This window comes from Mya arenaria, chromosome 16 (genome assembly GCF_026914265.1).
Source record: "Mya arenaria isolate MELC-2E11 chromosome 16, ASM2691426v1".
Taxonomy (NCBI): domain Eukaryota; kingdom Metazoa; phylum Mollusca; class Bivalvia; order Myida; family Myidae; genus Mya; species Mya arenaria.
Genome location: NC_069137.1, coordinates 12070960 through 12095723, shown reverse-complemented (window position 1 = coordinate 12095723; position 24764 = coordinate 12070960). Strand labels below are relative to the sequence as shown.

The 24764-nt window shown below is 34.1% G+C and overlaps 2 long non-coding RNA genes across 3 annotated transcripts; one reads left to right on the top strand and one right to left on the bottom strand.

The window, feature by feature from the left end:
- Positions 1 to 333: 333 nt before the first annotated feature.
- Positions 334 to 3667, bottom strand: LOC128221829 (uncharacterized). The gene is made up of 3 exons (XR_008258996.1): positions 3518 to 3667; positions 2645 to 2681; positions 334 to 422 (listed from the first exon to the last, which is right to left on the bottom strand). It is a non-coding gene; the product is annotated as an uncharacterized LOC128221829 (long non-coding RNA).
- Positions 3668 to 18743: 15076 nt separating this feature from the next.
- Positions 18744 to 22122, top strand: LOC128222487 (uncharacterized). Of its 2 annotated transcripts, none has more exons than XR_008259154.1 (6): positions 18744 to 18828; positions 19500 to 19620; positions 19853 to 20004; positions 20238 to 20339; positions 20575 to 20706; positions 20883 to 22122. It is a non-coding gene; the product is annotated as an uncharacterized LOC128222487 (long non-coding RNA). The 2 variants fall into 2 exon arrangements; XR_008259155.1 differs by lacking the exon at positions 18744 to 18828 and adding an exon at positions 19061 to 19230.
- Positions 22123 to 24764: the final 2642 nt, after the last annotated feature.

Sequence of the window (24764 nt, the reverse complement as noted above, 5' to 3'; positions counted from 1 at the left end):
AAATTTTTTGGTTAGAGTATTAAAATGATGTGTTTAAAATATGTTAGTTTTCATATATTTTTTATTCATTTCAATTTAACTTATCATTTCAGTACATTAAAATAAAAACATAAGCACAATGACAATACAGATAATACAATAAAAATACAGAGACAAGCCCAGGAGTCAAAAATTCAAAAATAAATTCTGCTTTGGATTAAATTCATAATGTCAATATAAAATTCTTAATGAATACAAACTAACTACACTACCTATCAAAGCATGAACAATAAGGGAGGTGTGTTGATTATGTGAAGCCATGAGCTGTGTTGCCTACACCTCCTCTTTATAGTCCTCATCCTCCTTGTGGAGTTGGCAAAGCTCAGTGTAAGGTTTGAATGCTTCATCTATTTCACGGCTCACTGGTTACGCTAGAAACAGTTCTGCAAATATTTCACAAAGCTTGCCTAACATCATGAAAACAACCAGGAACATCACATTCACATTACTACACTTGTCAATAATACGTGTACTATTATTTTCTCTCAATTCATGTACATGTTGGATTGTTTAAGCCAAATTTATCAATAAAGAAAATTATACTGGAACACTAGCAGAGCAATATCTTACATAAAATCATTGAAATTTCTTAATAATATTTTTCAAATGCACCTTCAATAAATCCCGTTCTAAAACAATATTCTGATTAAAATAGACAAAAAGCAAGTATGTACATTGTTTCATTTTAGAGTAACACTTTTCATTATATTTTTTTTTTCAAATGCAAGCATTATTTCTTAACACACATTCTATTTTTTTAAATTGGAAAATTTTATCAATATGACGTTCCGTTTGGGTCAAAAGTCGCTTATAACCGAAAGAAGAACAGAAATACAGGTGCATCTCAATTTGGTTTTGATGGCACATCTATATTTAGAGCTTCAGGTGTAAATATATAGAGAGTTACAAGTCTAAACACAAAGTGGTAAGTCTTAATATAAAGGTGCACATTTATCTATGAAATACAGTTGCATCTCTAAAAAACAAATAATATAATTGTATACACAACAACTAATTTAATGCGGGTTTTTGACCCAAATGGTATTTCAAAAACTTCCTGGTTAGTTGTCAGAGGTTGTTTGTAGAGGTGGTTAAGGTAATCAGTCTTTCTCCAAAGCTCATAAATGTTGTCAGCTTCAAAAGCTGTGCTGGAAATGTTGCAGTGTGCTATATTCCTACGCACGACATATCACACTTACAACCTAAAAGATGTTATTTTCTGTGACCTGCGACCCGTGTTCCAACAGACACGCTGTGCCGCATAAGGCATGTCTCAGAAGACAGTGGCGGGGCCATGGTATATTGGTAAAACACTTGACTGTCAATTCAGTGGTCGCTGGTTCGACTCCCCGCCTTGCCACAAAGCAAATTCTAAATGTCTTCCGAAAGGGACGTTAAATGGGTGCATTGGTGCACGTAAAAAACCAAGGGTAGCTCTAACCAACGTTACACTCTATAAACTTTGCTCCAAAAACTTGACTTACAAAATGACCACGAACAAACAGAAGATAAATGGTGTCAGCATAATACAAGTCAGTAAAGCACAAGTCAATCTGTGTGGTGTCGGTATTTTATGAAGAACATCGACTGACAGGTTTAATAAAAATCTGACTTTTATGAGCTTTGAATACGTCTTAAAGAACGGAATTCCATTAGTTAATAAGAATGAAATACCAGTCGTTACTTATTACTATGACAGCAATAAGACTCAATCCAACTAAACTATTCTATTATATTATAATAATCAAATCCTTCGGTTAATTTTACATTTTGTTTAAAATGTAGATGAACATCATGCGGTATTTAAATCAAGGAGTGAGGCACCTCAATACAATTTAAATTGTTATATTTTAAATGCGTCTCAAATTCTCAGACTATTGTTTAAATCAAACGTTTGTGAAAATAATTTAAATTCAAATACTAGGGCTGCAAAAATGTTCCAGTTTACCCAACCAAAACATAGTCTCTTCTTTAGGGTTTATTATAATGTATTTACGAGTGTGCTTGTCTCAATCAGTTGGTTGGTCTGTAAGTTTTTTTTCTGGATCATAATGCTTTTCGCTAATTACAAACTACCAATTTTAACGCTACTTTGACATATTTGAAATGACAACATCAAAATGGCAGCACAACATTATTGTTATCATGTTTTTATCACGTGATTTTCCTGTTAACGCCAATTAAATTTACATTTTCCATATTTTTGCAGCAAAATAAGAACAGAAATGGTTTAAATTTAGTGAATGGTCGTAATGTAGTTCACTTATGATCACGGAAATTCATGTTTTTTATTATGAAATAAACGTTTTGCAATTATAACAGCGCTCTTTTCTAAAGTAAAAGTCATGTGTACTTAACTGACACAGCAATTGAATTGCCTTTAGCCAGTGTACTTAAACAATTCGGGTTGGTCATCTAAATTAGACTCTTTACATCTGAGACTCTTAAACAATCAGGTTCGGTTATAAGCGACTTTTGATCCAAACGGAACGTCATATAAAACGAGGCTTTCATTACTTTTTCTTATTTAAGATAGGTTTATGTTTATTTCACGTAACAAAATTAATCAAGGCTTTAAATATACAGATATAAGAGAATGTTTTACCTGTCTCTCCTCTGCGGTTTGCATGGGTCCCATTCACCTGGAATGAAAATATTAAACATAATTCAATGGCGAATGATATGGCTGCAACAGTGTGGCAAAACAAATTGTATTATAATATTAAAATATTTTACCGTATTAAAAAAGCAGTGCACACCACTGAGGGAATTATGACATTATATTTACATTACAATTTCATTCCTTTACGCTGGTTGTTGTTTATCAATTTCACATTATATCTGCATAAAGTGCAATGGCATTTTTCATCGAAATCGCGTGCGTTTGTTCGATACTTCTGTCCTGTCATGGGGCGCAATGATACTAATGGGCGCGGCATATTTACTACGGAACTATTTTTTTCAATGAAATCGTAGTAAAATTATTGGCAACATGCAAAACTGAAATCTGAAGTAAAGCAGTTAAAACAAAATAAGCAACGATACTTTGATTGATTTAAATGTATATGATTACATGATGGATGGAACCGTTGAAGAAATATAAAATTACAATGATGAAGACTTATTTCGGAATTTGAAATTGACGTTTGGAAAAAAAAGCATCTGACAAAACATAAAATCAAGGAAATGAAACAAAACATATTGTAGTGTACCAAGCAACGTCCAGAAGAAAGAGCTCAGTTCAACACTAAGTCTTTTCGCGTCCTCTGGCTCTCCTTCTGCGAAAGTTCACGTTACCCACCCACCGCTCAGTAGTTATCAGGAATTAATGTGTGTTCTATTAACATCAGTTCATGGTTTCCGGAATATTTTGAGGATGAACCTAGTATAGTATTATTGGAGCGTTAAATTGCAGATAAAAAACATAATTATGAGACAATGTTGATCAATATTAAAGTAAAACGTGATAGAATCTTACTTTAGTTCGGCAGATCATAAGTGTAATAAACCAGAAAATGATCATTGTAATTGTCAATGTCGAGCAATTCAGGATTGGATACAGACACAGAGAGCCTGTCATATTTGTTCAGTTTGAAAACCGCTGACAGGAAACTTGTCAAATAACCACCATTTCCTTCAATTGATTTCTTGGTTTGCATCAATACACCAGTCGTTCCATATTTGTGGGAAAATAGATCAACATGGTGAATAAAATTCTTTGGTCTGGCTTCATTTATCGGTGTGCGTGTCTCTCTTCGTGGCCGTATATTCAGCTGCGAAGAAACGATGTAGTAGCCAGGCTGCCGTACAAATATTTCTCCTTCGAGTTCTAAGTGGACGCAGTTTCTTGTGTAAAAGGTTCGACCATTCTTATTCCACAGGATCTTATGGTGACCTTGAATGAGAATAAGAATTTCAATAATATCAGATATAGATACACAGATCTGACGATATGATAGGTAATGTAGAAATGCTCTTACCATCTACAATGTAGCTAAGTTTGATCTCCACAATTCCTACTGCTTTAGCAATAGGCTGCTTGTCGTGTGTTTCTTTTTCACAGGCAGCATACTCTTCTGCTATGTCAATCAGACCTGTATTATGTAACAAATAAAACATCAAAAATGTGTAGCTGATGGAGAAAAAAAAGATACACAAAGTATGTACTTTATAAGAGATGTATTAACTGTTTATGTCTGTGCATTTTCATGCCTTCAAAGAAACGCTCAACAAATTCTTACTTTGACCTGAAGTGCTGTAGTGATATTGAGCTGTCATTTCCTGAAGAGTAATATAAAGTGTATGTCTTACTAATGCCAGGCAAGATACATTTAAAAAATGTTTGAGAATAAAAACGAATCAAGTAAAATCACTTTTCATTCTTACTTAAATTCAAGTTAGGTCGACTTAAACCAATGTATTGACACATAATATTATCTTTGAAAATTCAAAATGTCTACTTAAAGATTATTGTAGCAGGTTCTATTAGCAAGTGATTTCAACAGTTTTTAAGGAAACATAGAAAACGCATTGAGTTCATAATTGTTTTGATATAATTGCTGCGTTAAGTTTTACATCAAATGTATTGTCTTTCAATGCATCGCTTTTTATGAAGTTTGAAGTTATAATTTTTATCATTTATAACATAGAAAAATCTGATACTGCAATGCGGTTTGGTCGAAAATAATTTATTTGCTTAATTAAACAATCCGATTTATGATTTACCATTGGAAACAATATCTGTATAATGCTTTCAACAGGTCCACAGCACATTCCATCGTCTCGTCGTATGATAGCATTACGACCAGCAGCTTCAGAGCCCCGGTTTATGTTAGCATTGGAGTTCATTTTGTCGCAAGGAATGCAAGTTAAGCTTTCTTGAGGCATTGTTAAAGATGGTCTTAAAGCAGCCAAGACTATTATCTGAACGAGGAATACCATCGAAAGAATGGTGGTTGTAAATATACAAATAACAGGTGTTCCTTTTATATGAAATGAATTGCATTTGCAGGACCCCTGAAAAAGTAACACATTGTAATCATCACATTTCACAAACCCTAGTTCAGTCAATTTGTTAAATTGTTTGTTCTCATTTCTTTTTGACACGTTATAAAAAAGTACAATACAATCTACATAATTTACATTCTAATGAATACATATGTATTACTTATAAATATCCGATTTTTAACTTTTGCCAAAAGGTAACTTTCCAGATGATTTGTGTAAAACAACAACAGCACCACCTTACAACAATATATAATAATAAAACGTACCCTCTCCTTTTCGGCGGGATTGGGACCGTCAGACATCATGCCTTGAGTGTAGTAAAAGTTTCGGCTTGTTGTGTATGTACTAAGATGTAACTGAACTCACTGCTGATGTCGGGCATGATAGGAGTCCTCTGTATTAAGAGTTAAACAAGACTGATAATTGTTCAATACTCAGTGTAAAGTTATTGGCATATTAAAGATAAATTTGTTTGTAATTGTTCAATGGCAGATAACATTTGTTTTATCAGAATCGTGGAAATTCGTGTATTAACTTTAAATTAGTGTTCTTCATAGTAACTAATATGTTACATGTTGGTGTAGGGGGGGACCGTAAACATGGCCTGTGCTAGGCTAGGCTTATCTACAAAATGAAATTATTTGATGATAATCAATGTGTTTTTTATGGACTCTGTGAGGAAACTTGGCTTCATCTGTTTAGGGATTGCTATAAAGTACAGCCTGTGCTACAGCATGATTTACAAAACATGTATTCCATTAATCCGAATACTGCAATAGATTGTATATTTGTTTGCATAGGGTCTGGAAACTATCATTTTAGTTTTGACTTATTTTTCCTTGAATTCAAAATATTCACTTTTCTCTGTAAAAGAAAAAAAAATCAAACAGTATGAGAGTTAAATAATAGCCTTAGACTGAGTCTGAACATTTATAGCAGCACAAAATTATCAAAAATGTTAAGTTTAATTGGACAGATGTAGACCGTTTTGTTACTACATTTCTGATGATTATGTTTTACTAGAATATAGAAATTGTTCACAAAATATATAGTTGTTTTGTCCATTTCTTAAAATGAACTGTACATGTTTATCTTTAATGACTATAAAACAGACCTCGATTATAAATCATATTTCGATTTAAGCATTTAATGCTGATGATTCAACTGCCTGATAAGAACAAATAAATTTTGCACCTCAACAGAAACTTGTGGGGTTAAGGGGATTCCCTATGCGAAACCTTTATCATATCATGACGCATGATTTTTTTTTTCTGATTTTATTTTATCTATTTCATGTATTCACAAAAAGAAAAGTGTCGCTCCTAGTCAATATTCAATTCAAACTCAACGCTTTCACGAATGAAAATGTTGAGCTGTGTTATGAATTCGTACATTTATAAAGCCCTTGTAAAATTGAGCATTGAGTTCAAAATTTGCTTAAAAAGTGCTTTGATGCCGACAATAATACTGTTACAGATGAAGGTATTACAAGGTTACAGTAGTTCAGAAAATTAGAATTAAAAAAAGAATTTAAAATAAGAAACTAATTTTCTTACATGATCACGTTTCACACGTCGATTAAAGAAATACTCAGATGACATGAAGTGAAAAAAGTGAAATATTAAAATTGGGCAGAGTAAGCATAGTGAAGAAGACCTTCTTAATAATGAAGACTTAACTTTTGTCAGATCATTTCACTGACTGAGAACACTTAGAACACAACCTCATTGACTGTGACATTGTCAACGCAAACCTAATACAGAGAGTATCTGTCGGATGAGTGACATGAGGCTGACTTTTTAACACCCATGCAATATTTCGAATAGTTCTTAATGACTGCCTATTTGCAGTTCCATTTGCTGAAAATGAAGATTCTATTATATTGTTCAAGCTTCCTTACATCCTTATCATGAAGATCTTGACGAATACATGTGTATAAGACGTCTTTGATCGACAGTAGCAAAACTAAATAGCCACGATTTAACCAATATAATTATATTATATATATTATATAGAAAGCTTATACGCTTATACTATGCCTCTCATCTGTCACACTTACAAGCTCCTTGTTATGGTGTAAATGTTGTTATCATTTTTATATTTTCGTTACCGTTATAATTTGATTGATAAGGTGAAAGGTGACTGACAAATAATGGAATGCATAGGAAGTATGATAGAAGCAAAAGAGAGAGAGAGAGAGAGAGAGAGAGAGAGAGAGAGAGATTCGTCAAGAAGCAAGGGGATGGGGCAGGGCATGTTCAGGTTACCTCAGTTGTAGAATTGGGTTTGTTCTTATTATACTAAGAATAACAAAAGCGTTTAGTTTGGTGAATGCAGTGCTGAACGTGATTGAACATCGTTCAGTTGGTCAAGTCTGTACCATTTTTTATACAAACAGTAGTACTTGAAGTGACATAGGCATCATAGTAGACAATTGGTCGAATAGATGATACATTTGTGCACGATAAAGGGGACAGGGGAAAAAGAAATGGTTGGTGTCCTTCATTACACCACATTGACAATTTTGGTTTATTGATAATGTTTTAGAGAACAGGTGTTCATTTAGATAACTAAAATGCAATGCAGGTGTGACGCTCCATTTTTTTTTTCTTTAAAGTCGAAATTTGGAACTGATTGTTTATTTTTGTTGACTTAGATAGTAGTTAAAGGGGATGTACTCCGTATGATGAAATAGCGAAAAAAAAAAGAAAATTGTCAAAAACTGTCATAAACTTGGTATTAATGTGTACACTGCATTGCAGTTATAAAATGAAGTAACCACATAGTATACAATTCATTTAAATTTAGCAGTTATTTGTTTTTGTTTTTTCATTAAAAATGATTACTGGGTATGTCTACCTAGTAGAATTAATTTCTTATGCGCAATTGGCTAGTCAGTGTTATCAAGTGGTATACCGAGTTAGGTGTATAGCCTAATTATGTCACCCGTTTAGAGAAAGCCGTCGTAGCTCAGTGGATACGATGTTGAACTGCATTTTGGCGACACGGGTTCGAACCCGGTCTCTGACACATTTTTTTTTTACATTTTGGTACTTTTTTTACAATTAAGATATCAAAGCATAACACATTCTATTAAAGAATTGTCCTGAGATTCGTTACAGGAAAACTTTTTTGTGCCAATCTGGTGTACAGTCCTATTAAAGGAGGAAAGGGATGTAAAAGAACGAACAGTTTACGGAAATGCATTCCATGAGGATATTGTGGTTGGCAGAATTTTTTTAAATAAAAGCTGCGTTTTACAAAAAATATTACAAAGTTGACAGAGTTCTGAAGATTATAGGAGCTTGTATCACCAACTCGGGATGGAATAGGTGAAGTGAGATAGGCTGGAGTAAGAAAATTAAACATCTTGTAAAAAAATGAGTTAATGTTCCGCCTTCTCTCATTCAGAGATTCAAGTCCCGTTTCAATATAAATATTTGATATGGTGACACTTCTTATGTAAAAAAATACAGAAACAAACTCAGTAAAAATGTTTAATATAACGCGGTTTAATGGCACTGGGTAATCGCCAAACAAAATATCACACACAAGAAACATGGAAGAACAACACAAAACTCCACAAACAGCACAGTGCATACATACTATATAAAAACGAGGATTTGTTTATCGGTACCGCCATGAAACGGTCAGTAAAATGTACAAGTCGCGTTTCTCCGAAAATTATTCGCGCTGCCTCATGCTGAATCCTCTCTAGGTACTCTTCGTCAGCTTTTACCATTCATCTCAAATAACAGCATGAAACAAACGTTTTATTGGAGGTGCTTTTTCTTGTTTATAATTTTATTTTAACAGTAATTATATATTTATCATGTCATGTATGTTGAACATTTAAAAACAGCATAGAATTTAATATAATATATAATGTTATTCATTAGGTGATTTCGTATTGGCCCAGTTATTTATCCGAGTTTAACTGTGCTGGGCAAGGACAAATAACTCAGCCAACACGAAATCAACTAGTTAATAAGTATTTTTTTTTATTAACTATTACGTATAGTTCGACATTTTTGTTAGCAAAATTAAAATGTCTAACCTTAAAAGTTATATGTTAAGTCTATTTTACCCTGTGTCATGCATGGTGTCTGCTTCTCTACACACGATTTTGATGATTTTGACATTCATCCTTTTAGTGACATTGCACAAACTTATGAATAAATCACTATGCAGTCTAGCAAAGCATGTCTTTTCGTCTTTATAACGTAAATCGTTTGCCCAAAGTTGAATTGTTTACTTTTCCATGGCCACCTTGGCGGTTTTCAAAACGATAGTTATCGTCAAATCCACCAACAGATAAAATACAACTCAGACCGTAAAAAGTGGTGAAGTATTTAAATCATAAAGTCATCAATTTCAAATTGGTTTTAACGATGACCAATCTGATTAAAACAGTCGGAAAAACGGAAACTAAAATGGCTTCCTTTTAAATTCATTTGCAGCATATTTCTCATAATAGGCGAGTTTCGACAGCTAATGAAAATGGTCTAATTCAATTATCCTTTTTTTCAGAGTTGTGTAGCCAATAAAAAGGCGGAAACTCCAATTTGCAGAGTGTGGTCCATATTTGCCGAGTTTTGGCATATATTGTCGTCAATTGTGTGGTATAAGTACTACGATTGTCCCTGTATCGCGTCAAATACTTAATAGTAGAATAATACTTTATTAAGAACTGCTTAAAGACTATGTTGACGGGAAAGTTAATTCTGTATGAAGAGTACAAAAAGCGTATTAACATTATTAAGACATTGCTAGAAATGGCAAAAACAAACGTTTAACCAAGCGCTTGACGGTCTGTGCCATTTAATGAAACGTTAAACGGATCTATATGGGCTTAACAGAATTGTCAGGAATCAGCGAGTGAGTCAGTTGTATAACTCACAGGAGAAAGAAGATGACTTTCACTTTCCTTTCAATCAAACATTGGATTTAAATAAACCCTCAGCATATGTGAGGTAAATTAAATAAATTTTAGAATAAAAGGTACACTATGTGTTCTTTCTTTTAAACAATCGACAGAAAAAGGAATACATACATATGTATATATATATATGGGAGCGATGCGAGAAACAAACGTAACCATGGTAAATATCACAATTATATTGTAAATATTTTTACCTTTGAAGGTTTCTTGTCACAACTGATGTTGTTTACTGTTAACAAGTCTTCGCGTGATCACTTCCATCAAATAGTCTAACGTTTATGTTATATTGACAATACATTGACTGTAAAATTTAAATGTATCTCCGGGAGGTCCTTCATAATAACACTTGTAAATACGGTTATCTTGTACAAGTGGCAGGTCATATCTTAAATGTTCAACTTAGGCTGATAAGAAATTCCGCACCGCATTGGGTTTTTCTAACCTGACAAACTCTCAAATTAATATGAATAAAAATTATTCTTTTTAAATACATTTCTTCGTTGTCAAGATCCTTGAAATACAACTCGATGTATATATTTCAAACTTAGCTTGTTTCTGTTTTTTTATATAAATATTGTTAACAATTATGGCAAACGAAAAAATAAAAAAACACATGCATTAGTTACATTAATTTTTATTTTATAAGTTGATTGATAAATACCAAAAACTATGCATAATCTTCGTAGCGACTCCAAACATGCGGGTAAGATCACATGCTTGTATTTAACGTCGTCCCCACCAAAATGGAAAGGATCAACAGTAATAATATTTAACTTCTCATCATGCATAAGATCACCAATTACACAATGTGAAACTAGACGGACAAGGCAAGTAGCAAATCATGTCAAAGGCATCATGATCAAATATTATCAGAGACTCCACATAAGAGTACACGACGAAAGTGCATTGAACAAATAGTCTGCTATGTTGTGTTGAATCATTTAATGCTAGAGAATGCGTTTATGACTTTTCATATCGTCTGAAAAGTTGATTTAGTTGGTTTTAGGCGATGCTTCCAATTAACAATATCAACAGATTAAGTATGTTACCTTGGTAATATCGCATAGTTTTACCTTGGAGAGTTTCAAGTCCCGGTATGTTCTGGGATTGTTAGCGTTCGACAATTAGGCATGTCCCGGATCCTTCGCACTGCTACCTCCACATATTTATATCCTGCTATCAATCGAAATATAATGCCTTGTATTTAACAATCGCTTTAATCCACGTGATTTAAATCATGCAGTGATAATGTGCACCGTAACATAAAACTCTGGATTTGCAAAACATGTCGATAAAGATAACGTGTTTATCCTTTATTTGTGCACTTTAGGATCTTGCTGATTTATACTCGAATATAGAAGTGTCGAGTGATATTTATTTAGTTAAAATCACTATACGAGGGCTGTCCGGAAAGTCCGTGCACACGATCTATAAATATGCCCGCTATGGTAAGTTTGAAACATTATCTACATTAAAACAACAAATATATTTGCACCAATGAAGAAAATTTAATTAATGTTCGTTGAGATATATAAAAATAACACTGTATCAAAGTTACCAATAAACACATGGACGGCGCATTTTGAGCACAACGTTAACGACACGCGACGTGAAGAAGGCGTTTCATATAATGCCAGTGTTAATTCCTTCTCGAAATATTCGCCCTTGTGTGCGATACATTTCCTATGCCTTTCAACCCACTTGCTGAAAATACCCCGAGTACCAGGTTTGATCGTATGATCGTACAATTGAACGGACGGACATGCGTAAATGGTCTAGATTTTCATATCGGTTTCCGCATAAGTTTGCTTTAAGCATAGGGAAGACTGCAAAGTCCATGGGTGCGAGATCTGGACTGTACGGAGCATGTTGAAGTCTGTTGAAGCCCAGAAAATCGATTGTGAGTAGAGTTTCCTGACAGCGGTGCGCTGGTGCATTATCTTGGTGAAATAACATAGCATCCAAGTTTATCTCAGGCCTTTTCTTTCGAAGTGCATTCATCAGATCTCGTCGTATTACCTTAACATTTACAGACACATTAAATGGACATTTGTACTCGATTTATCAATTTATTCTTTAAGAATATGATTATTTTCTGAAAAAACAATTTTTTTTTTAAATTACTTATATCTAAATGAAGTAAAAGAAAACATAAACAACATAAATAAGCTTAAAACCTTTTGATAATAAGCCGCATTAACTGTGGAGTCAGCAGGAACGGCGTGCTGGAGGAGCATCCCTGCTGAGTCCATGAAGAAGATGAACATAAACTTCTTTGCTGACTTGGAAATCCGGGCTTTCTTCGGCGGCGGGGACAACGACCTTTTCCATACCATTGATTCAACTTTCGATTCAGGCTAATATAAATGTACCCATGTTTCGTCCGTTGTTATAATCCGCGAAAGAAACTGTTCCCCTTCACACTGAAACTGGCGCGGAAATTCGCCCGACAAATACACCCGCTTTTCTTTTTCTTCAGGTTTTATCAAACGTGGCACTCACCTTGCACACACTTTGTTCATTTGAAGTTCAGATATTAAAATATATTGAATCACAGAACGTCCTAAATCCAGTATGTCACTAATTTCGCGTACTGTCCTCCGACGATCGTCGTTAATAAGGGCGGCGACCTGCTGTACAGTGGCGGCATCTGTAGATTTCGGCCGTACGCTTCTTGGCATATCGGCAACGTTCGTATCGCGTGACGAAAACGGTCGTGCCACTTAAATACAAGGCGTCGGCTACAAGTACTGCCTGTATTTCCACTGCAAATAAACTTCCATGTGTCAGTAGGAGTCATTCCGGCGTTCACACAGAACTTTATGACGCTACGCTGCTCCGTACGCTCATTCGACATCATTTTTTCAAAAATCATTTGTTTAGCTTAACTTCCGTTCAAACACGCACTTTCAATCCGATTATGTCAAAATTTATACCTGACGTCACAAATTATGTATTTTTGACGTCACGGTAAAAATCATAGAATTTCTCGCTAAATTAGTGAAAATATAACAGTTCTTTTAATCTTGGTTGCTGCAAAAAAAACAAAGTGCGCCGTAGGAGGTAGGGTGGGTATGTTATGGAAACAGAAATATAGCAACTAATTTTAATTCCATTACTGTACACAATAAAGGGCAATATATGCGCAACATTCAATAATTGTACACAATAAAGAGCAATATATGCGTAACATTCCATTATTGTACACAATAAAGGGCAATATGTGCGCAACATTCCATTACTGTACACAATAGAGAGCAATATGTGTGCAACATTCCATTACTGTAAACAATAAAAGGGCAATATATGCGCAACATTCCATTACTGTACACGATGAAGGGCAATATGTGCGCTACATTCCATTACCGTACACAATAAAGGGCAATATATGCGCAACATTCTATTGCTGTACATAATAAAGGGCAATATGTGCGCAACATTCCATTACTGTGCACAATAAAGAGCAATATATGCGCAACAATCCATTACTGTATACAATGAAGGGCAATATGTGCGCAACATTCCATTACTGTACACAATAAAAGGGCAATATATGCGCAACATTCCATTACTGTACACGATGAAGGGCAATATGTGCGCAACATTCCATTACTGTACACAATAAAGGGCAATATATGCGGAACATTCCATTAATGTGCACAATAAAGGGCAATACGTGCGCAACATTCCATGTTTGTACACAATAAAGGGCAATTTGTGCGCAACATTCCATTATTGCACACAATAAAGGGCAATATATGCGGAACATTCCATTAATGTGCACAATAAAGGGCAATATGTGCGGAACATTCCATTAATGTGCACAATAAAGGGCAATACGTGCGCAACATTCCATGTTTGTACACAATAAAGGGCAATATAAGCGGAACATTCCATTAATGTGCACAATAAAGGGCAATACGTGCGCAACATTCCATGTTTGTACACAATAAAGGGCAATATATGCGGAACATTCCATTAATGTGCACAATAAAGGGCAATACGTGCGCAACATTCCATTATTGTACACAATAAAGGGCAATATGTGCGGAACATTCCATTAATGTGCACAATAAAGGGCAATACGAGCGCAACATTCCATGTTTGTACACAATAAAGGGCATTTTGTGCGCAACATTCCATTATTGCACACAATATAGGGCAATATAAGCGCAACATTCCATTACTGTACACAATGAAGGGATATGTGCGCAACCTTCCATGTTTGTACACAATAAAGGGCAATTTGTGCGCAACATTCCATTACTGTACACAATAAAGGGCAATATAAGCGCAACATTCCATTACTGTACACAATAAAGAGCAATATGTGCGCAACATTCCATTATTGTACACAATAAAGGGCAATATATGCGCAACATTCCATTACTGTACACAATAAAGGGCAATATATGCGCAACATTCCATTATTGTACACAATAAAGGGCAATATATGCGCAACATTCCATTATTGTACACAAAAAAGGGCAATATATGCGCAACATTCCATTACTGTACACAATAAAGGGCAATATGTGCGCAACATTCCATTACCGTACACAATAAAGGGCAATATGTGCTCAACATTCCATTACTGTACACAATAAAGAGCAATATGTGCGCAACATTCCATTATTGTACACAATAAAGGGCAATATATGCGCAACATTCCATTACTGTACACAATAAAGGGCAATATATGCGCAACATTCCATTATTGTACACAATAAAGGGCAATATATGCGCAACATTCCATTATTGTACACAATAAAGAGCAATATATGCGCAACATTCCATTACTGTACACAATAAAGGGCAATATATGCGCAACATTCCATTATTGTACACAATAAAGAGCAATATATGCGCAACCTTCAATTATTGTACACAATAAAGGGCAATATAAGCGCAACATTCCATTACTGTACACAATAAAGAACAATATATGCGCAACATTCCATTATTGTACACAATAAAGGGCAATATATGCGCAACATTCCATTACTGTACACAATAAAGTGCAATATTTGCACAACATTCCATTACTGTACACAAAAAGGGCAATATATGCGCAACATTCCATTGCTGTACACAATTAAGAGCAATATATGCGCAACATTCAATAACTGTACACAATAAAGGGCAATATATGCGCAACATTCCATTGTAGTACACAATAAAGGGCAATACGTTCGCAACATTTCATTACTGTACACAATAAAAGGCAATATATGCGCAACATTCCATTATTGTACACAATAAAGGGCAGTATGTGCGCAACATTCCATTACTGTACACAATAAAGGGCAATTTTTGCGCAACATTCCATTACTGTACACAATAAAGGGCAATATATGCGCAACATTCCATTAATGTGCACAATAAAGGGCAATACGTGCGCAACATTTCATTACTGTACTCAATAAAGGGCAATATATGCGGAACATTCCATTATTGTACACAATAAAGGGCAGTATATGCGCAACATTCCATTACCGTACACAATAAAGGGCAATATGTGCGCAACATTCCATTTTTTTACATAATAAAGGGCAATATGTGGGCAACATTCCATTATTGTACACAATAAAGAGCAATACGTGCGCATTATTCCATTATTGTACATAATAGAAAGCAATATGTGCGCAACATTCCATTACCGTACACAATAAAGGGCAATATATGCGCAACATTCCATTACCGTACACAATAAAGAGCAATATATGCGCAACATTCCATTACTGTACACAATGAAGAGCAATATATGCGCAACATTCCATTACCGTACACAATAAAGAGCAATATGTGCGCAACATTCCATTACCGTACACAATAAAGAGCAATATGTGCGCAACATTCCAATACCGTATACAATAAAGGGCAATATGTGCGCAACATTCCATTTTTTTACATAATAAAGGGCAATATGTGGGCAACATTCCATTATTGTACACAATAAAGGGCAATATGTGCGCAACATTCCATTATTGTACACAATAAAGAGCAATATATGCGCAACATTCCATTACCGTACACAATAAAGGGCAATATGTGCGCAACATTCCATTTTTTTACATAATAAAGGGCAATATGTGGGCAACATTCCATTATTGTACACAATAAAGAGCAATACTTGCGCACCATTCCATTATTGTACATAATAGAGAGCAATATGTGCGCAACATTCCATTACTGTACTCAATAAAGGGCAATATATGCGCAACATTCCATTATTGTACACAATAAAGAGCAATATATGCGCAACATTCCATTACCGTACACAATAAAGGGCAATATGTGCGCAACATTCCATTTTTTTACATAATAAAGGGCAATATGTGGGCAACATTCCATTATTGTACACAATAAAGAGCAATACGTGCGCACCATCCCATTATTGTACATAATAGAGAGCAATATGTGCGCAACATTCCATTACTGTACACAATAAAGAGCAATATGTGCGCAACATTCCATTATTGTACACAATAAAGGGCAATATATGCGCAACATTCCATTACTGTACACAATAAAGAGCAATATGTGCGCAACATTCCATTACTGTACACAATAAAGAGCAATATGTGCGCAACATTCCATTATTGTACACAATAAAGAGCAATATATGCGCAACATTCCATTACTGTACACAATAAAGAGCAATATATGCGCAACATTCCATTACTGTACACAATAAAGAGCAATATATGCGCAACATTCCATTACTGTACACAATAAAGAGCAATATGTGCGCAACATTCCATTACTGTACACAATGAAGGGCAATATGTGCGCAACATTCCATTACTGTACACAATAAAGAGCAATATGTGCGCAACATTCCATTACTGTACACAATAAAGAGCAATATATGCGCAACATTCCATTATTGTACACAATAAAGAGCAATATATGCGCAACATTCCATTACTGTACACAATAAAGAGCAATATGTGCGCAACATTCCATTATTGTACACAATAAAGAGCAATATGTGCGCAACATTCCATTACTGTACACAATGAAGGGCAATATATGCGCAACATTCCAATACTGTACACAGTAAAGTGCAATTTATGCGCAACATTCCATTAGTGTTCACAACAAAGGTCAAACTATGCGCAACATTCCATTATTGTGCACAATAAAGGTCAATTTATGCACAATATTCCATTATTGTACACAATAAAGGTCAATTTATGCGCAACATTCCATTATTGTGCACAATAAAGGTCAAACTATGCGCAACATTCCATTATTGTGCACAATAAAGGGCAATTTATTCGCAACATTCCATTATTGTACACAATAAAGGGCAATATGTGCGCAACATTCCATTACTCTACACAATAAAGGTCAAACTATGCGCAACATTCCATTATTGTGCACACTAAAGGGCAATTTATTCGCAACATTCCATTATTGTACACAATAAAGGGCAATACGTGCGCAACATTCCATTATTGTACACAATAAAGGTCAATTTATTCGCAACAATCCTTTACTGTACAAAATAAAGGGCAATACGTGCGCAACATTCCATTATTGTACACAATAAAGGGCAATATATGCGGAACATTCCATTATTGTGCACAATAAAGGGCAATATGAGCGCAACATTCCATTTTTTTACACAATAAATGGCAATATATGCGGAACATTCCATTAATGTGCACAATAAAGGGCAATATGAGCGCAACATCCCATTATTGTACACAATAAAGGGCAATATGTGCGCAACATTCCATTTTTTACACAATAAAGGGCAATATATGCGGAACATTCCATTGATGTGCACAATAAAGGGCAATACGTGTGCAACATTCCATTATTGTACACAATAAAGGGCAATATATGCGGAACATTCCATTACTGTACACAATAAAGGGCAATACGTGCGCAACATTCCATTATTGTACACAATAACGGGCAATATATGCCGAACATTCCATTAATGTGCACAATAAAGGGCAATATGAGCGCAACATTCCATTGTTTGTACACAATAAAGGGCAATATGAGCGCAACATTCCATTTTTTACACAATAAAGGGCAATATATGCGGAACATTCCATTAATGTGCACAATAAAGGGCAATATGAGCACAACATTCAATTTTTTTACACAATAAAGAGCAATATGTGCGCAACATTCCATTATTTTACACAATAAAGTTCAATATATGCGCAACAGTCCAATACTGTACACAATATAGTGCAATATATGCGCAACATTCCATTACTCTACACAATAAAGGTCAATACGTGCGCAACATTCCATTATTGTACACAATAAAGGTCAATTTATTCGCAACAATCTATTACTGTACACAATAAAAGGCAATACGTGCGCAACATTCCATTATTGTACACAATAAAGGGCAATATATGCGGAACATTCCATTAATGTGCACAATAAAGGGCAATATGAGCGCAACATTCCATTTTTTTACACAATAAAGGGCAATATGAGCGCAACATTCCATTTTTTACACAATAAAGGTCAATATATGTGACGCGTCGTAAGACTTTTGGCCCGAGACCGATAGCCTCGATTTCGAGATAAACATGCGCAAAGTTGAAGCGTAAAGAATAATAAAGAAACGAAGTATTTATCGTAAAAAGAACCATTTAACATTTTGTCACCCTAGATTGTTCAGTCAAATATATTCTTTAAAATGTAATGTTCATAGAAATAGTGTTTTTTAACCACTTTCTTTCGTATTGTTTATTGCTTTCGGTGTTATCTCCCGTAGTTGTCATGCGCTATTTTTTAACCTAAATTAGAGGATGTAGGTCGAGCTGAACCAAAGACATTTACATCAAATTAGGAATTTGTAGGTAAGTAGAATTGTTTTCATTGTTTAAGCATATAATATTACGAATGTGTACATCTTTAATTTAATACAATGTATTCTAAATTCGGTCAAATGGAAGGAAATTAATCGAAGGAAAAGGAAGCGGAAGGGAAATTTGACAGTCTGACATTGAAAATGTAAACAGAAAAATCCAGCAGATATTTTCTTTTTGCATACTTATGATGACTGAAAAAGGAAATAAGCAATTTGTCATCATCTCACCGCAGCCAACTATCAATACAATTATTAGTGGATTTTACGAATTAATTTTGAGTTGCAGTTTAACTGTCTTTTTAGCAATGTTGAAGATGAATTTAAATTTGTAGATGAACTTTTTTTAGCAATGTTGATTTATGTGCATAACAAACCATCTCATGAGGTTCAGGTAAATTGAAATAAATTTCTATAATGATGAAGATGACCATGATGATTCTGAAAATAATAGACTGATGCAATTGGGGGAAATGCTTTTATATAATTAGAGAACTGCTTTTTGAGTATGCATGACATTCAGACTGCCAGGAACTTTCTTTGGCATGCAATATTGTGTACATGTTGATCTGCCAGGGCATCACCCCAACTATAAACAGTTAAAGAATTGTATTTCTGTAAATACATATTTTTAGAACATCATGCTCTAATGTGAAATTTCAGGTCAAGCACCTGCTGTACATAGAACAACAACCCATTACAGCTTTGACTATGCAGAGAAGGTATTCTACCCATACTAGGCACAGCAAGAGGGCCCTGCTTTGAAGTGTCAGTAAATCATATGGTAAATTTTATTTATAAATTGAGTGGTAAATACAGTTTTGCCATCTGACTAAATTATTATAGGGTTAATGGAAAACCTCTATATTTTGTAGATTCACTGAAAAAACAGAGAAGCGCTCACATATGCTCTGCAGCGCCCTTGTTAAAATATTTTATATCACCTTAATTCAAAATTCTTACTTGAACATAAAATAATAGCTTTTCTATTTCAAAGTGTTTTTGTTTTTTTTCAGGTTCTCAGATATTTATCTCAGTGATAAGGGTTTAGCTATTATTTGGCCAATGGTGTGGTACCTCATTTTCAACATCATCCATATGGAGAAGAATCTGCATACCTGCACGTTGACAACTGTGTTGGGCAGAGTAAAAACAATGCAGTCATTGGGTATGATTTACAAAAACAGGGTTGAAGTACATCACTTATGCACTGCATATTGACACATGAGAATATTAGAATAACAAGACAATGTAACTTTTATTATTTTTTCAATACAAGTAATCAGAATTCTCATTAGTCTTATAGAAATAGTTCTGGCTTAAATCTGTTCACTTACTTCTCTAAATGTCATGGATTAAAGGCAATTAGTTCAATAAATTGTATGTAATTCTATGTTTAAGGGTCTGATGTATTCTGAAGGGGCTGCATAGAGAAATAGCATTTACTTAAATGGAAGCAGGTGAAATAAAGTTCAGTCCTGTCTGAGATTTGGTCTGTGGAAGGTAAGTTGTAAGAATGTTGTTTTGTTTTTGTGTTTTTGTTTTTTAATTTTGGTGCTTTAAATGTTGATTTAAAGCCATATTAAAGGATTTTGTATATATAAAAATATTGAAGTTTGGTACTTTATTTAAACACTTAAGTTGGCTATAATACCTTATTATATAAAACTAAAAGAAAGCTGGTGTTAAAACAATAGGTATTATATCATAATATAAACAACATGTTTTTTTTATTTAGACCAAATGGAGGCAGCACACATCCTTTGTGGATTGATGACCTTGGCAAACTGGTTATATTCTTTGACTGGTTGGAGTACACCAAGAGACCCCTGAAGTCCATTCCAAACTTGAGGAAATATCATCACTTCAGGTATAACAAAAGTATTACAGACAGTATCACTGCCTGTTATGTAATTATATGAACAGAAGTCAAAAATAATTTTAGTCATTATTTCCACATATTCAGATGTGAGTTTTGATGTTCAAGTTAATTTGCATAATTTATTCCAAACACTAAGTATTGTACATATGAACATTATTTTGCAGAACTTCAGCTGACAACCCAGTGAGTGAATTCATGAGAGAGCATGTCAAGGACAGTGAGATTGAAGTTAAAATTGACAAGCATACAACAATGGAGAGTACCCTGAACGCATCCAACTAAAAGGACTTGATGCAAAAAGGCTCTGATCCCTTAAATAACTGAAAAAAAACTTTTCAGTATACTGATATGCGATCTTTATAAACTAAATCTAAGATTTGAGAATGATCCGTTACTGAGCTGATGAAAACGTGTATCAATTTTTATTGACAAGTATTTATTCAATAGAAACATGTTTATGTGAAATAAGGCTACCAGTGATTTCGAGTGATAAACTGTGGTTTTAGCAAATGAGTGATGGAAGGGTGCTGCACCCAGTCTTTTGTTTGTAGAACTCTTCTGCCATAATGGAGACCACTTTATGATTATTAATTATTAATACAAACTTAAAAAAGCTGGCAGTTGAAGCCTATAAATGCTTGAGTTAAAGACATTTATAATATTGTTTGTCAAAATTAGTTACTTCACAGTCTGTACCTTAGCAACCTTTCAGTTTTTCTTCAATATCTTCATTTTTAAAACCTTCCTGAACCCTATAAACATTTTTAGCTTTAACTTTTACCCTATGAATAAGCATCAAGAATACCATTTGTCATGTACTATGTGACCAATTGCACTTCTTGAAACTACATAATGATGTGTACATGCTAAGTAGTTAGTATGTTAAATTTATTGTTTTCATTTTGTAAATGTGCCCATTTATTAACTGATCTTTTTATACAATAGTGTAAATTATGCAGTTTTGTTATGTTTATTAAATTAAGAGTATATTAACCACCATTTCATGTTTCATGAGCAATGAATAACTAACTATACAATGATCACATTTGAGGTAAATTGGTAAAGTTGGTGTGATTATAATCATGTTTGTGCTTGTTGCCATGGTAACCAGGATAAAAACAAACCCTGAAAGACCATTCAAATAAGATAAAGTATAGTAAATTTCAGTGGTTACATCCTTTAACCTCCAGATATACATTGGTTTGTATAAGGTGCAAGTTACAACCTAATGTAAATTTATTGTGAAAAAATTCCAATAAACTACGGTACTTGGCGAACAGTTTTTATTTATTCTGACATTTGTCAAATACATACACCAGGTACAATAAGGTTTGAGGATATCAATTAACAAATCAATTTTTACTGAATGCTTCAGATGACATTTATTGTATATTTACATGCAAATTTAACCCCAAAATGCCTTTTTTCAATAATGGTTGCCATGGTAACCAATTAATTTTAATTTATTTTATCAATAATAATTGATATTGGTTTTGAAAATATGTTGTTGTCGTTATAATGTGGGAATTGTGTATATAGTAGTAATGCATATTTATTGCATCTGTGAATACAAATGTTTCAATAACTTCTTGAACTTCACCGAATTTACAGCTGTTTCTTAAACAAGTGCCCTTCTAGTTTTTGTCATTATTTCGTTAAAAATAGGAATTTTTGAATTTTCTCTTCAGTTCTTTTATCCTTAAGAATAGGACTGTCAGAAATTACTCATATCACATTTTCGCCCAAAAAGTGGTTTCGGGCAAAAAATCCCGTGACTGGTCACATATGCGCAACATTCCATTATTGTACACAATAAAGGCAATATGTGCGCAACATTCCATTTTTTACGCAATAAAGAGCAATATGTGCGCAACATTCCATTATTGTACACAGTAAAGAGCAATATATGCGCAACATTCCATTACTGTACACAATAAAGAGCAATATATGCGCAACATTCCATTTTTTTACACAATAAAGGTCAATATATGCGCAACATTCCATTATTGTACACAATAAAGAGCAATATATGCGCAACATTCCATTATTGAACACAATAAAGAACAATATATGCGCAACATTCAATTATTGTACACAATAAAGAGCAATATATGCGCAACATTCCATTACTGTACACAATAAAGATCAATATATGCGCAACATTCAATTATTTTACACAATAAAGAGCAATATATGCGCAACATTACATTACTGTACACAATAAAGGGCAATTTACGCGCATCAATCCTATATGGAACACTATGGATGCAATGTATACCAAACATCCTATTTTTTTACACAATAACGGGCAATGTATGCCTAACATTTGCATATGTTACACGGAAGGGCATTGTATGCCCAATGTTCCATGATATATCATGGAAAGGGCATTACATGATCAACATTCCATTACTGAACACCGGAAAAGCATTATATTTCTAACAGTCCGTTATAGATTATGGGAAGGGCATTATCCATTCCATTATATAACACGGAAAGGGCAATTTATGCCACAACATTTTGTTATAGAACACGGAAAAGGCAATATATGCCCAACATACCATTATAGAACACCGGAAGGGCATTATATGCCCAGCATTCCATTATAGATCATTTTGAAAGGGCATAACATGCCCAACATTCCATTATAGAACACTGAAAGGGCATTACATGCCTAGCATTACATTATAAATTATGGAAAGGGCATTATACATTCCAGTATATAACACGGAAAGGGCAATTTAATCCCCAACATTCTGTTATAGAACACGGAAAGGGCAATATATGCCCAACATTCTATTACAGAACACGGAAAGGTTAATTTATGCCGAGCATTGTGTTATAGAACACGGAAAGGGCAATGTATGCCCAATATTCTGTTATAGAACACGGAAGTGATAATGTATGCCCAACATTTTATTATAGAACACGAAAAGGGCAATGTATGCCCAACATTATGTTATGGAACACGGAAATGGCAATGTTTGCCCAACATTCTGTTATGGAACACTGAAAGGGCAATGGTTGCCCAACATTCTGTTACCGAACACAGAAAGGGCAATGTTTGCCCAACATTCTTTTACGGAACACGGAAAGGGCAATGTATTCCCAACATTCTGTTATATAACACGGAAAGGGCAATGTATATCCAATATTGTGTTATATAACACGGAAAAGGCAATGTATGCCCAACATTCTGTTATAGAACACGGAAAGGGCAATATATGCCCCAACATTCTATAAAAGAACACGGAAAGGGCAATGTATGCCCAACATTCTGTTATAGAACACGAAAAGGTCAATGTATGCCCAGCATTCTATTATAGAACACGAAAAGGGCAATATGTGACCAATATTCCATTATAAAATACAGAAATGGCAATGTATACCCAGCATTCAAATGGCCAAACAAAGACGTCTTTACTTGGATTAACGCTGAACACATGTTTTGCTTAGATGACGAACTAATGTATTTTGGGACTAGTCAAAATATACGAACTTGGGGATTCTGACACTAGTTGACTTATGAACAGGTTTGATAACTCCCCCAAACGCAAATGTTTGAATATGAAACTTAAATCACGTGCATTGCAATTTGGAATTTTGTACTATAAAGAAGTATATAAGCTCATGTTTGATTATTTGTTAGTTTTACAATTGTTTTGTACTGGGATATGTTTTCATTCTGAATTTGTTGTTGTGAAAAATACTTTTTTTCTGACAATTTGAACTCGTAGGAGTATTTTGTCTGATATTCCAAACCCTTTTGTATTATTGCTACATGTTTCCTAAATGATAATGAATCATGTGAAATGTTTTAGGTAATATTCGTGTTGTATAGTAGTGTACCTTAAAATTTCACTAAGACATTAATATTCCAAACATATTCATTCCAAAAGAACAAAACGAAACAGATCTAATAATTTACATTAAATGTAAATTACGTTACTATAAAAAAATATTCGATTGTGCTCACCGTAAATTGTTATTTGTTGTCTGAATTTTGAAAATCAGAACATCTAAAATATAATATGATTGTTTCATTT